A 14681-nucleotide genomic window follows, 5' to 3' on the forward strand; every position below is an offset into this window, starting at 1 on the left:
TGTATTCAGTGGCAGGCCATTTCCCTGTTAGGGAGGGCCTGTTGGGGGGGGGGGTTTCCCTGTCTCTAGGGACCAGCTTTGGAGCCAGAGCATTGCATTCCCCACCTGAAAATCCCAAATATGCATTTTCTGCTTCTGAAAGGAAATCACTGTCCATGAAAGCTAAAAACACCCACTGTCCAGAAAAAAATCCACACACATATGCATATGTGTATATATATATAGAAGTATATATAAGATGTACAATTGAATAATATATAGCGAATAGTATATTAATAATTAATAATATTTATTAGTAATATATTATTCAAATTTGTCATCTCACTCCTCCTCCAGTAGAAGTTCTTTAAGATACAGGATGAAAATTTCGGTGACTGTAGATATCTTTCCTCCTTGAGGTACTCAGGATTGGGTCATTGTGGATTGGAGGATCCATGGGTAGATTTTTAAATTCAAAACTGGGGGCTAAAGCAGCTGTCTGGGCAAACCAGATTAATACATTAAAAAGAAATAAAACCCAGAAGTGACTGGAATTTCCTTACTTGGAGTGGCACATTCTACATTTGCTGTTTTGTCAATGGAGAGCGAGACCGGGGTATTTTCTAAGCTTCCTGGTCTCCCAGGAGAACTTTGTTTAGTTCTTTAAATCACAGCTTTTAAATTCCTGGCCAGCTGCCTAAAGGCTGTATTGTTGAACCTGCCTTTTGTCTTCTTCATAACTGTGCATACCCTCACAGGATCTTTAGGGGTTAAGGAATTGTCCTTCAGTGAGTTTCAGTCAAAGGAGGCAGAACCTGGAACTCAACATCAGCCCTTTCGGTGGGGCTTAGGCAGCTTTCCGGATGGGAAGAGGGCTTACCCCCAGCGGTCTGCATGTAGCTCTTCAGGCTAAAATGCCTGTCATCTGCTACAGATCAAATGCAGGACTAATTGGCACTCCTGAGCCAACTCATTTTTGGATGAGTTTCCTTCTGATGTTTTAAAGCATCTCAAAAGCCTCTTCTATAAATGATTCTCAAGGACCCTCGCAGAGAGAGATTAGTCTCTTCACTATAATAGGAGTAGGCTTTGGTCCAGATTTATAACCATCCTATCTTTCATATTGAATAATAAAATCTAGGTTTAGTTTAATTTCTTCTAATTCCTTTTCAGTAACTTATCTTAGAAGCTTAACCAAAAAGAGGAGAATGAAGAAGGAAATCAACTCATTTGCCACTGTCAAAACAGTTATAAGGCGAAAGATGTATGTGGTCTGAAGAGAAACCAGAGAATTATATAACTTAAAAATGATTTCAGGCACGTGCAAATGGGATAATTAACAAATATATCAAAACGAATAGGGGGAAATTCTAATGCTGTAAGCTAGAAATTTCATGAAAACATGCCTGCAGAGAGCAAACTCTTTTTTTTTTTTTTTTTTTTAAAGAAAGAAAACCATAATAATTATCATAAGGTCACTACTAAGTGCCAGACATCAGGCTGAATTTTTTGGAGGCACGAATGTATCTAATTTCCATGAAGCCTTTTCAAAGTAAATGTTATTCTCCCCATTTTACAGAAGGGGACACTGAGACTCAGCAATATTAACTGACTTACCCTATCAATAGATAGTAAGTAAATTTGAACCCGGGGCTACTCAGCTCCAAAGTCCTTTCTATTTACATAACTGTCATTAAAAAAAAAAATCTAACAACGATAATGACAGCAGCAATAACTCTAAGAATGTGTAAGAAAAGAAATTTGAAACACAATTATTTACAAATATTTTATACTTTTAAAAGACTCTCTTCATTTCAGGTTTCTGAATGTCTGTATCCGCATTAACCAATAGAATTTTCTGCAGTGAATGTAAATATTTTATCTCTGTGCTATCCAATCAGGTAGTCACAAGATACAGAGAAATACTGAGCAATGAAATTGGGTTTTATGTGACCAAGAATCTCAATTCTTAATTTTATTTCATTTTGAATAATTAATTAATAATTAATTATTTAATTTCTATTTAAATAACCACATGCTGTATGCCTAATGGATCAGGCAGCACCAGATCTACATATTTATAATTAAAATGCTCAAAGACAATTTCGGAAAGAGGAAATTTTAATGCAAGTTTAGTGCCAAAGCTGATATTTTTCGTTAATGCCATTAATGAAATTCCTGGAAAATAGATGAGTCTCATGTAATTGCAGACTCACCCATGGGTATTTATACTGTGGATTGAGAGTTAGTTCTCATAATGAATTCCTACATGTCATCAATGCCCAAATGGATTTAGGACACAATTTTAATTCTCACGTCTGCAATTCTCACATCGACAAGGGACACATTTTATTTTATAATAGTAAATTTAAATATGGCAGAGGAAAGGATTTTGCTTTTTTTCACTACACACACACACACACACACACACACATTTTTCCTGAAAGCCTTTTTTTTGTATTATAAACATACAATCCAGATTCCAGTTATTCTCAAAACCAAGCACTTTTTTTGTTGTTGTTCTTTATTTTGTAATGTATGATAGTGTGTGATGTGGTTTGGCTCTGCGTCTCCACCCAAATCTCATATCAAACTGTAATCCCCGTATTCCCCATGTGTCAAGGGAGGGACCTAGTGGGGGTGATTGGGTCATGGGGGCAACAGTATTGCTGTTCTCATGATCGTGAGTGAGTTCTTACGAGATCTGATGGTTCCTCCTTCGCACACACCCTCTCTCTCCTTCTGCCTTGTGAAGAAGGTGCCTGCTTCCCCTTCTGCTATAATTGTAAGTTTCCTGAGGCCTCCCCAGCCATGTGGAACTGTGAGTCAATCAAATTTCCTTTGTTTATAAATTACCCAGTCTCAGGTGGTATCTTCATAGCAGTGTGAGATGGACTAACACATTATGTAAAGATATGACCTCCAAAATGTTATCAGAGACACTCTGACCCACATTCGCTCAGATAGGTTACAATTCCTCCCTGCTCAGGGGAAGATATTTCTGCCTCATCCAGATCCCTTTCCTGGCCATCACCCATCCCTCAACTGCTGTGAGTGTTGCCTGCTAATGGCTCAAAGCTGCCCCTTCTCTAAAGAATGGCCATGGAAAAATGGGAACCCCTAGCCCAGGAGACTACACCTTCCTACAATCCATACTCATTCATCCTTGGGGGATGACAGGGTGATGGAGGAGCAGGTTCCAAAAGACCAATCTCCCTGGTCAAAGTAGAACCAATTTTATGGTACAATTCTTGCTCCAGAGCTCCCCATGGGATCAGGCTGGTGGTTGTCTCCAGGCGAGTTTATATCCTTCCTTAACTCCTTGCCATAGTCTATTCAGGATGCTATAATAAAATGTCATAGGCTGAGGAGTTTATAAACAACAGAAATTCATTCCTCATGGTCTGGAGGATAGGACAGCCAAGATTAAGGTACTGGCAGACTCAGTGTCTGGTAAGGGCCCACTTTATCACAGACGGTGCCTTCTCTGTGTCCTCACATGGTGGAAGAAGTGGACAAGCTTGCTTGGGGTTATTTTATGAGGGCACTAATCTCATTTCCGATGACCCCACCTCCCAATACCATCACTCTGGTGATTACTTTTTAACATGTGAATTTTAGAAGGACACAAACATTGAGACCATCGCCCTCTTCCTCTGTTCTATCTTACTTCCCCATCCCTTCCCCAGATACCACAAGCTCAATAAGTCACATGCACCTGAATCCTTGTCTCAGGTCCTGCTTCTAGGAAAACCTGCCTAACACACCATCTCAAAGACCTGAGTTATTTGCACGACCAAGAAGTTGCCTGTCAATGTCTGGGCTCACATGTTCCTCCTCAGAAAGTATAGAAAATATTTTCACTAATAAGCTTTGAGAAACAGTAAACTTTTGTTTGTTCTTTTCCATGCAAAAATTTATCTAAGACATTCCAGAGGTAAAAGGGTTATGTGATATCACCACAGCCTAGATTTGGAATACAAACCCAACTACAAAATAGAGGCTGTCACTCCTGCCTAGTTAATCAGCCAAAATGGGAGTGCTCATTGGAGTAAGTCTATTTTCTGGCTACAGCACAATTTAGAAAGGCATGATGGCTAATTTTATGCATCAACTTGACTGGACCACAGGGTGCGCAGACATTGGGCTGACCATTATTCTGGTGTGTCTATGAGGGTGTTTCTGGATGAGATTTGCATTTGATTCAGTAGAATGAGTAAAGCAGATTGCCCTTCCTAATGTGGGTGGGCCCCATCCAATCAGTTGAAGACCAGAATAGAACAAAACAGCTAAGTAAGACAGAATTGCTCCTGTCTGATTGAGCTGGGATATTGGTCTTTTTCAGCCTTTGAACTTAGTCTAAAATACTGGCACTTCTTGGGTCTTGAGCCTGCTGGCTTTCAGACTGGAACTTACACTATCCACTTTCCTGGCTCTCAGGCCTTAGGACTCAGACTGGGAATATCCTATCAGCTTTCTTGGAGCTTTGGCTTGCGGCTATAGACCTTGGAACTTCTCAGCCACATAAACTCATGAGCCAATAACTTATAATGAATGTCATTTGATATCTACCTGTATTCTATAACCAGATAGATAGATTGATTGATTGATCATCAATCATAGGTAATCGCCTATTGATCATGTTTCTCTGAAGAACCTTGCCTAATACAGAAGGTAAATTTTGCATAAGCTGATTGTTTAAGATTTAGATTCAGTAGACAAGGAAGCAAAAGAGTACACAGTGGGTTTTACATATAAAGTTATGATAACCACATCTGATTTCTTAAGCATACACACACACACACACACACACACACACACACACACACACGCAAAGGGCTTAGGCCAAAGGAAAGGAAATATGCATTCTGTATGTCCTGTGTTGCCCCCAGTCCCACTGAATATTAAACAAGAACAAAAGCACTCATTTAGAATATACAATGATTTGGTAGAAAACAAAGTGTCAATTTATTCATCCATAATGAGAAATAAAACCATCAAGCAGATTGGATTCTGATGTTTGCTGTTCAGTTTATTCTACCCCTGCAGGCAAATTTACAGGGGAAACTAAATTGAAACTAGAATTTTTTATTGTCTGAGGAGCAGAAGGGATTTGGATGACTCTCCATGCAGAAGTCACTCATCTATGACCACCTGACTTTCTGCTCTTCCTGTGGGGCACGCCAGCTGCAAAGCGGCTTGGGCCAGGTCTCTCTCCCCTGAGCAAGGATAGAGGCCCCTTGCCAGCAGAAGCCTCTCTCGTTGTCATTTTTCTGGACTTTCTTGACTGGCCAGCTCCCTTTTGTCTAAGTGCCATATTTTATAGGTTTTTTCTGTAACATTTTTTTGGTCCTGTTTATTTTTTTCTGATGTCAAAGATATATGATCATTTATAAAATCTTTGGACCAAGTAACAATTTCTTACCACCTAGAGATAATCACTGAGAAATGAGAGCAAAGTGAGTACCTGCCTTGTAGTGAAGAATAAAGGAGCATGCATGGAATTGAGGACATTGCCTGGAGCATAGAAGAGCTCAGAATGATCTTTCTCACACCTTTTTAAATATTCTTTATATCGAGGTTCAGCAAACTTTTTCTTTAAATAGCTGGATAGCAAATAATTTAGACTTTGTGGGTCTCATGGTCTTGCAACTAAACAACTCTGTCACTGTACTGTAAAAGCAGCCACAGATACTATGTAATGAATGCTTGTGTCTGTGTTCTAATAAAACTTTATTTACAAAACAGTCAGTATGCCACCTTTGGTCCAAGGGCCATAGTTTGCCGACCTCTAATCTACATCATCATCTAAAATGGCTCCAGAGTAAATAATGGATTTCATTATTAAGAAAAAATTTTATTTTCTAGTAAAATAATTTACAAATGCTTCTCTCTTTGCTTTTCAAATGTGCCTTTTGTTCAGTATCAGGATCAATTTATAAATAATTGCTCAGTATAACTTCTGGGTGTGCTTCAGGCATGAGAAGTGGGGCACGTTTCCTGACGGCAAATGTTGACAGCACATCTACTCGGGCAGAATGTGCCCAGCGACCCAGCCATCCGTCCTCTCAGAATGCACCACACGGGTTTCCTAGAATGCATACACAAGGGTATTCATGGCAGAATGGTGTCATATCCAGGAGCTGAATGCAATCCAAACACCTGTGGAGTAGAAAGGATAAATTGTATATTATAACATAAAATACTATATGGCAATGAGAATGAACTAACTACAACTGCATACAACAGCATGGATGCCTCTCACAAACATAATGCTGAGTGGAGGAAAGAGAGCATGCAATTTGATTTTATTTTCATACAGTTCAAAAACTAATCCATGATGTTGAAATCACATAAGTGGTTTTCCTTGGGAGAGAGGTAGTTAGTGGCTGGGAAGGGTAGGAAAGGGCTTCTGGAGTGCTAATAATTTGTTAGTCCGGGGACTGATTTCACAAGCAAATTCACTTTTATGAAGATCTATTTAAATTTTTTAAAAATTGCAACAGTTATTTTAACAACTACCTATATGAAAAGACAGCCACATGCCAGGCACTATGCCCTTGACACCAGTTGTCTATCTAATCCTCACAAAACTCCTCCAAAGTGTTTTCTCAGCCCCATTTCATTATGAAAACAAAGGCTCAGAGAGGTTAAGAAACTTGCTCAAAGTCACACAGGTAGTGAGTGGCTGAACTTGATGATATTCTGCAAACAGACACCAGGAGAAAAATATACAACTTTATGAAATCGGTCTATAAACTGGGTATCCTAGTGGGACCGTGTTATGAGATTTTGAGGAGGGAGAAATCTTGGAGATGAAAGACGGAGGTGACACCTGCACTGTGTTGAGAAGCAGGAGGAAAGAAGGAGGTGTGTGCGCAAGGCTGAAGCACCTCAGTATCTAAGTGCCTCTCCCTCCCCTTCAGTCTGGACTGCCATAGTGCAGACAGGGGGATTGGAAACAGGAAGGTTTCTCCTGCTCATTGATTCCTTTTCAAAATATACACCAGCTCTAGCATGGCTCAACATGGAAGTGATGATTTCTCCTGGGAGGAACCAATGGTTCCAGAATGAATCCATGCACAGACATGGCTTCTGTGGGCTACAGCCTTAGATGTTATATTTGTAATCAAAGCAGAAAAAGCCCTGACTCTGGGTGATTAAATATGGAGAAAAACTAAGAACGCCATATAACCAGTCTTCTCTAGAACTACTGTAGGTCCAATTCTGTCCCTTGGCCCCTCCTCTCTCTCTCCTAGAAACTCGCATTACAGAGTCAGTATTTGCAAGCTTGGTGCTAGACACTACAACATCTTATTTTTTTTAAAATGATGGTCTTAATGTAACCTGGTTCATATAGAAGCTTGTGAAAATATTCATATGTCCCCAAATAGAAATAGGAGAGTCTATGACCCAATAAACAAATACTGCAAAAAACTGGTAACTTTCAAATAAAGTCTATCTGTAGCACAAGCAGTAGAACTTGAGAATTTGCAACATTTATCTGAATCCCTGAAGGTATTAATAAACTTTTATATGGAGCAAACAGCCTAGATGCTAGAAAATATACATCATAATGTTTTATGTTTTATTTAGCTGCAGTACATAAATTCCCCCGGGCCCCACAGGCAAATACTGGTGGGCTATGACTTCCGGCATTTAAAGGGATTCTCAGACATTTATCTTAGCCATTCCAGTGTGATGCTTCCACTCTTTATTGTGGAATCAGTTACTTTGGGCTTTGGGGAATTTGTGATTGCTGTTTTCAAAATTCTCTTTGCAGAATTTAATGAAGTCAAAATTATACAAAAGAATCATTTTTGAGAGAAGTGAGTCATCTATGTTCTCTATCCGAAGTGCGCATGGAAATCCGTTGCTTTAATTGTATCTAAATACCTTCTCTTTCATACTGGTTTGGTTTATGTACATATATGCCAGCAAAGAAATAGCTATTATGGCTGTAAATTGTACCTGATATGAGATTAATAGCTATAAAAATAGTCCTCGGGGGAATTAGGGGTCTGGTTTAACCATCTCTGTAATGTTCCTGCTTCCAGAGCGATATTTCACGGGTGTTGTAAAATTTATAAGACTATATTCACGAGGTCTGCATGGTTCCAACTAGACAAGACTGGCTGTTTATCTTAGCATTCAGTGTCTAATAGAAGCTGCCTTCATGATATTCCAGGTGTCACAATAAACACACAGTACAAGTGTTTATAGAAGCTGCACTCAATACTGGATCACAGAGCTTACTCTGAAGGTGAAGGAAGAGATCAATAAAAAAATCTGCCCTCCTCTTTCAATAATGACTCAGGAGGGCAGAGGAGGGTAGGCCGGACATGATGGGGGATGAGGGGGTCAGATAATAGTAATTGCCACTTCATTAACCCCCCACAGGCTGGAGAGGAAGGAGGAGTGGAATATATTCTATGTACCTCTCATTGTTGGGCTGAAGGCAAACGGCTAACTCCACTGGTATGCTGAGACAGCTTTTACCAGCTCTCAGGAGCTTATTGCTAAATTTTTAGAAATTTTGTGAGCCTGTTGTTCAATACTGCCTTTATGAAATATTGAATCATGCAAACTTACAATTAAATAAAATATACTTAACAAAATTAATAAATGCTCAAAATTCTTCATTTCCTAATCATTGTGCTACATTTTACTATTATCTATGCTCGGCCTTTATCTACATCTCTTGCCTATAAGATGGAAATGCTGAAATGATATGCAACTGTACAACTGGACAACTGGATAACTGTACAAACCTTCCTGGTTGTACAACTTCACAGTCAGGAAAATCAGATTGGTAGCTTGTCCCTCGCTGGAAGTATTTACACCACAGAAACTGGCAAATACTAAATCTCTTAGTGTGTGTGTTTGGTGTGGGATAGCCAGTTAAACATATTCCACTGGTCTATATGTCTGGTTTTATGCCAGTACCATGCTCTTTTGTTACTATAGTTCTGTAGTATGATTTGAAGTCAGGTAATGTGAGGGAGTTTACCAGCACACCATAGCCGAATCCCCTTTTTGCTGTTGTTTTTTTCCTAACATCCTAGTTGTTGATCACAATGGCCACTTGTACCCCTTCCTCACTTTATATGCCATTCTCTGGCTACCGTTTCTTGGAACAGTTGAATAGGCCTTCCTGCTGTGGTTAAAGGAAAACCAAAAGAAGGAAAGATGAAAAGATGGTTGCCATCTTCCCTGTGGCCCTTCCTAGTGAGGTAGCAGACTAGCAGGACTTATTTCCTGGTCCCAGCAGGATGAAATAAGGAAACTGGTTAGAACCAGCATATGGCATTGAAGGTAACCTCTGGTTGCCCTCACTGCTCATCAGCACTCACGCTTACATTACCTGGCTTCAAATCATACTACAGAGCTGTAGTAACAAAACAGCATGGTGCTGGAATGAAAATAGACACATAAACCAATGGAACAGAATAGAGAACTCAGAAACAAGTCCACACACCAACAGTAAACTCATTTTCAACAAAGGGGCAAAGAGCATACACTGGGGAGTCTCTTCAATAAATGGTGCTGGGAAAACCGGATATCCATACACAGAATGAAACTAGACTCCTATCTCTTGCCAAATACATAAATCAAAGTAGATTAAAGACTTTATTTAAGACCTCAAACTGTGAAACTACTACAAGAAAACACTGGCGAAACTCTCTAGGACATTGGTCTTGGCAAAAATTTGAGTAATATCCCACAAGCACAGGCAGCCAAAGCAAAAGTGGACAAATGGGATTACATCAAGTTAAAAAGCTTCTGCATGACAAAGTAAATGATTAACAAAGTGAAGAGACAACCCACAGAATGGGAGAAAATATTTTCAAATTACCCATCTGACCAGAATATATAAGGAGTTCAAACAACTTTATAGGAAAAAAAACCCTAAAATATGTTTTAAAATGGGCAAATGATCTGAATAGACATTTCTTAAAAGAAGACGCACAAATGACAAACAGGCATATGAAAAGGTGATCAACATCATTGATCATCAGAGAAATGCACATCAAAACGATAATGCGATATCATCTCACCTCAGTTAAAATGTCTTATGTGCAAAAGACAGGCAATAACAAATACTGGCGAGGATGTGGAGAAAAGGAAACCCTTGTACACTGTTGGTGGGAATGTAAATTAGTACCACCACTATGGAGAATAGTTTGGAGGTTCCTCAAAAAACTAAAAATAGAGCTACTATATGATCCAGCAATCCCACAGCTAGGTATATAACCAAAAGAAAGGAAACCAGTATATAGAAGAGATATCTGCACTCCTATGAGTGTTGCAGCCCTGTTCACAACAGCCAAGATATGGAAGCAACCTAAGTATCCATCAGTGGATGAATAGATAAGAAAACATTGTCCGTATACACAACACAATACTATTTGGCCATAAAAAGAATGAGATCCTGTTATTTGCAACAGCATGGATGGAACTGGAGGTTATTAAGTAAAATAAGCCAGGCATAGAAATGCGAACTTCACATGTTCTCACTTATTTGGGGGAGTCAAAGATTAAAACAATTGAACTCATGGAGGTAGAGAGTAGAAGGATGTTTACCAAAGGCTTGGAAGGGTAGTGGAGGGGTTGGGGGACAAGCAGGGATGGTAAATGGGTATAAAAAATAATCAGAAAGAATGAATAAGGCCAAGTACTTGATAGCACAACAGACTGACTATAGTCAATAATAATTTTTATTTTTATTTTTTTTACATGGGGTCTCACTCTGTCACCCAGGCTGGAATACAGTGGTGCAATCATGGCTCACTGCAGCCTCGACCTCCCTGGGCTCATGTGATTCTCCCAAGTAGCTGGGAGTACAGGTGTACACCATCACACTTGGCTATTTTTTTTTATTTTTATTTTTTGTAGAGACAGGGCTTTGCCATTACCTGAGCTGGTCTCAAAACTCCTGACCTCAAGAGATCCACCTGCCTTAGCCTCCCAAAGTTCTAGAATTATAGGGATGAGCCACTACCCCCAGCCTTATAGTCAATAATAACTTAATTGTACCTTTTAAAATAACTTAAAGAGTATAATTGGATTGTTTGTAACACAAAGGATACAAGTTTGAGGGGATAGATACCTCATTTACCATGATGTAATTATTACACATCACATGTCTGTATCAAAGTATCTCATTTACTCCATAAATATATACAATATGTACCCAAAAAAACAAAAAATAAAAAAGACACTCCCACCAGTGCCATGACAGTTTACAAATGCCATGGCAACAGCAGAAGTTAACACCTATTTTCTAAAGATTTCTGGATAACTTGCTCCTTAATTTGCATGTAATTAAAAAGTCGGTATAAATATAGCTACCCAACAGCCTATGGGTTAGCCTTGCTCTGCAGAAAGCAGCCACTCTGCTGTACACTGCCGCTTCAGTAAACCTACTTTCCTCTACTGTCAGCTTGCTGTTGAATTCTTTCCTGAGTGAAGCCAAGAACCCTCCCAGATTAAGCCCCACTTTTGAGGCTCACCTGCCCCTGCATCATAAATGTGGATTAAATTCCCATTATTAGTGTCCACTGTTGTCATCCCAAGGCCTGTATGCATCCTCCTGTCCCCCTCTTCCACTTACAGCCCCTCTCTCTTTCTGCATTCCTATGCCCTGGAGAACCTCATACAACACTCTGGGTTTGGGGCGGAGGAAGCAGGAGAGCAGGAAATGGCAGAAAGAGCATGGAGGCAGGTATCAGAAAACCAGGATTTTTGAGCCAATAGTTTGCCACTTTTTAACCTGTGATAAGTCACATGTACTGTGTGAGCTCTATTTTCTCATCTGAAGAATGGGGTGAAAGTAATATCTTCCATGCCTACCTTATGGAGTGCTGTGCAATTGGATGCAGTAATGAGTATATGAGAAGATGATCCATAAACAACCACTTTTACATTTCTGGGTCTTCAATATGTCCCTGTTAAAAAGTATTATTAAATACTCTACAGAAATAACAAGCACTAACTGATTTTTGTTGAGCATCATAAAATGTTAGAACTAGAAGAAATCTTTCAGATAATCTACCAATGTATTGTTCCGACTTAAGGAAAATGCCAGATCTGCCTCAAATCTTGCCCCCTCAGAAACTATTTTACATAAAACCAAAAGACTTATTTGGGATCTTTGTGTCAAGAGAAACAAAGACTCATTCAGTTCCTTCAGGAGGAAAAATAGAGAGAGTAGGTTATTACAAAGGCACACATGGATTGTGAAGGTGAGAGCTCATGGAAATAATAGTAACATTGATAATAGCACTTTAGTGCTTTCTATGTTCCATGTATTATTTCTTTTAATCTTTGCAACAAATGTATGAATTGTGTCCTACATTTTCCAATTGAGAAGACAGAGGCTTAGACAGGTTAAATATCTTACACCATTGCACAGCTATGTTGTGCCAAACTGAAATATGAACTAGGGTCTCCAGAACTATGCTTGTAACTTGTATGGCATGTTCTTCCATGAACACAAACTTCAGGGCAGCTGCTCCCCTGGGAACCAACGCCAGGAGGGGTTTGCTGAATGACACAGAGAAGCATGTTCTCTCTCTTGTAGCATCTGCTTCTCTATCAGCTTCTGTGCTGTCTTTTGCTCCCAGGCTTCTAACTTCAGCTTGCTGGACTATAGTGATCACTGCAGCTTCAACTGGACATGTCCTTTCATTAACTCAGTCTCTGGGTTTTCTAATTTCAACTGCCAAGAGTGAATTCACATTGGTCCTTCCTGTCCTTTCTAGCCTGGCCATAAGTTAATTCCTGGATTAGGCCTCTGTTCCTGCTCCAATCAGCTGTGGGCATGCGGCCTGGAATAGCATGTTTTGTACACCCATTCTTTTATTTGACCTCCTAGAGCTTCTCATATTCTTCCTTTTTTATAGCTATTTGTATATTAGTTTTAACTTCTCTTCTTGACAAAAAGAACCAGAAGTACAGACTGATTTAGCTTTGTTTCCAGCATTTAGCACAGTAGCAGGTGTTCCGGGAGGGTTAGTTGAAGAGGTAAACTATCCTTTGGCAGATGGAGAGGCCAGATTTACACTAGTGAAGATAAGTGTATAATTTAAGTAGTAATCTAGGGAATTGAAGGATTTATTACTTTGCTTCAATTCTCTGTTTCAGTGAAAGGATAAAATTCTTGGTCTTTATTATTTAGATTATTGGATCAATTTTCAGTTTCACTTAGCTGATTTCCATTTTCTGCAAGACACCGAGAGTAAGTTTATTTTTTGGGCCATAGTCAAGGTGTATCAATAACCCAGAAAAGAGAAGCAACCACTGGTGTCTCCTAGCCCGCAGGTAGTTCTGGGCTAAGCAGGAAGGAGCACACTTACTCCTGGTAACTACCTCTGGTTCTTTCCATCGAGGCACACTAGAAGACTTCCAGACACTCTTTGCAGTCGTGTTGGGATCATGTGGTTAGTCAGATGTCTTATTCTGTTTTTTGTTGCTTATAATGGAGCACCTGAAACTGGGTAATTTATAAAGGAAACTAATTTATTTCTGACAGTTCTGGAGGCTCAGAGGTTTAAGGTCGAGGGATTGGATCAGGTGAGAGACTTCTTGCCAGTGGGGACTCTCCGAAGAGTCCTGAAGCAGCACAGGGCATTGCGTGGTGAGAGGACTGTGCTAATGTGCTAGCTCGGGTCTCTCTTCCTCTTCTTATAAAGCCACCAGTCCCAATCCCATGATAACCCATTAATTCATTAACCCATCAATCCATTAACCTATGAATAGGTTAATCCATTCATAAATGCAGATCTCTTATGACCCCATTACTTCTTAAAGGCTCCATCCTTCAGTACTGCCACATTGGGGATTATGTTTTGACATGTGTTTTGGAGGGGATATCCAAACCACAGCATCAAGCCGGCGAACCCCCAGTAGAAGTGAAGGGAGTCATCTCCCTTTAGAGGAAATTAAAAATGGATCTGAGTTTTCTTACCCCTTTCTTCCCTACCACATTAGTGGTGGAGGCTACCTGTTGAGATGGTAGAGCTGCAACATGAAAGCATACCCTGGAGAGTCACCTGACATGTGCCTTACTTTGTGTGAGCAAGAAAGAGGCCCCAGTTGTTCTATTTTTTGAGATTTGGAGGTTAATCTGTTACCAAGGAATACCATCACCTTTCCTGAGGAGTACCAGCTTTCTAAACTATCAACCCATAGCCCTGGCCTGACCCAGACTTGCTCAGAGGCTACCTTCCCCATTCAGATCCTGTCAGGGTGGGTAGCTCAGTGACTCGCAAGTAGTAGTCATGGTGAGCATGAACTTTCAATTAGATAGAACCAGATTTGAATCATCTCTGATACTTCGTAGCTATAGATCTTTGGGAGAGTTAAATCCTCTGTACCTCTTTTTTTTTTTTTTATTTCTAGAAAGGGGGTGACACAGTGTCACAACTCATGAGGCAACTCATATGGATAAAATGAGAAAATGCATACTTAGCCTGCCTTCTATTAGTTTAGAGTCCTTCCATTTCCCTTCATGTATACTACGTTCCATCTCTCTTAAAGTCACCCAGTGCAGGGACCATCCCTGCATTGCATCCCATAGTCTCTACTAGCATAGTTACATGCACCTACTATAATTCTGCTGAATTAAGTTATACTTCATTAAATTGGAAGATGAGGATGATCTGGAAACCAGCTTTAGCAATGGCCAGTCTCAACAAACC

The 14681-nt window shown here is 39.8% G+C and overlaps 1 protein-coding gene across 1 annotated transcript in view; it reads left to right on the top strand.

Annotated features, from left to right (window-relative positions):
- The window catches only part of NTPCR (nucleoside-triphosphatase, cancer-related), an 805437-nt gene that overhangs the window by 61060 nt on the left and 729696 nt on the right, over positions 1–14681 (top strand). The gene's annotated exons all lie outside the window — the stretch shown is intronic.

Source organism: Macaca thibetana, chromosome 1 (genome assembly GCF_024542745.1).
Source record: "Macaca thibetana thibetana isolate TM-01 chromosome 1, ASM2454274v1, whole genome shotgun sequence".
Taxonomy (NCBI): Eukaryota; Metazoa; Chordata; class Mammalia; order Primates; family Cercopithecidae; genus Macaca; species Macaca thibetana.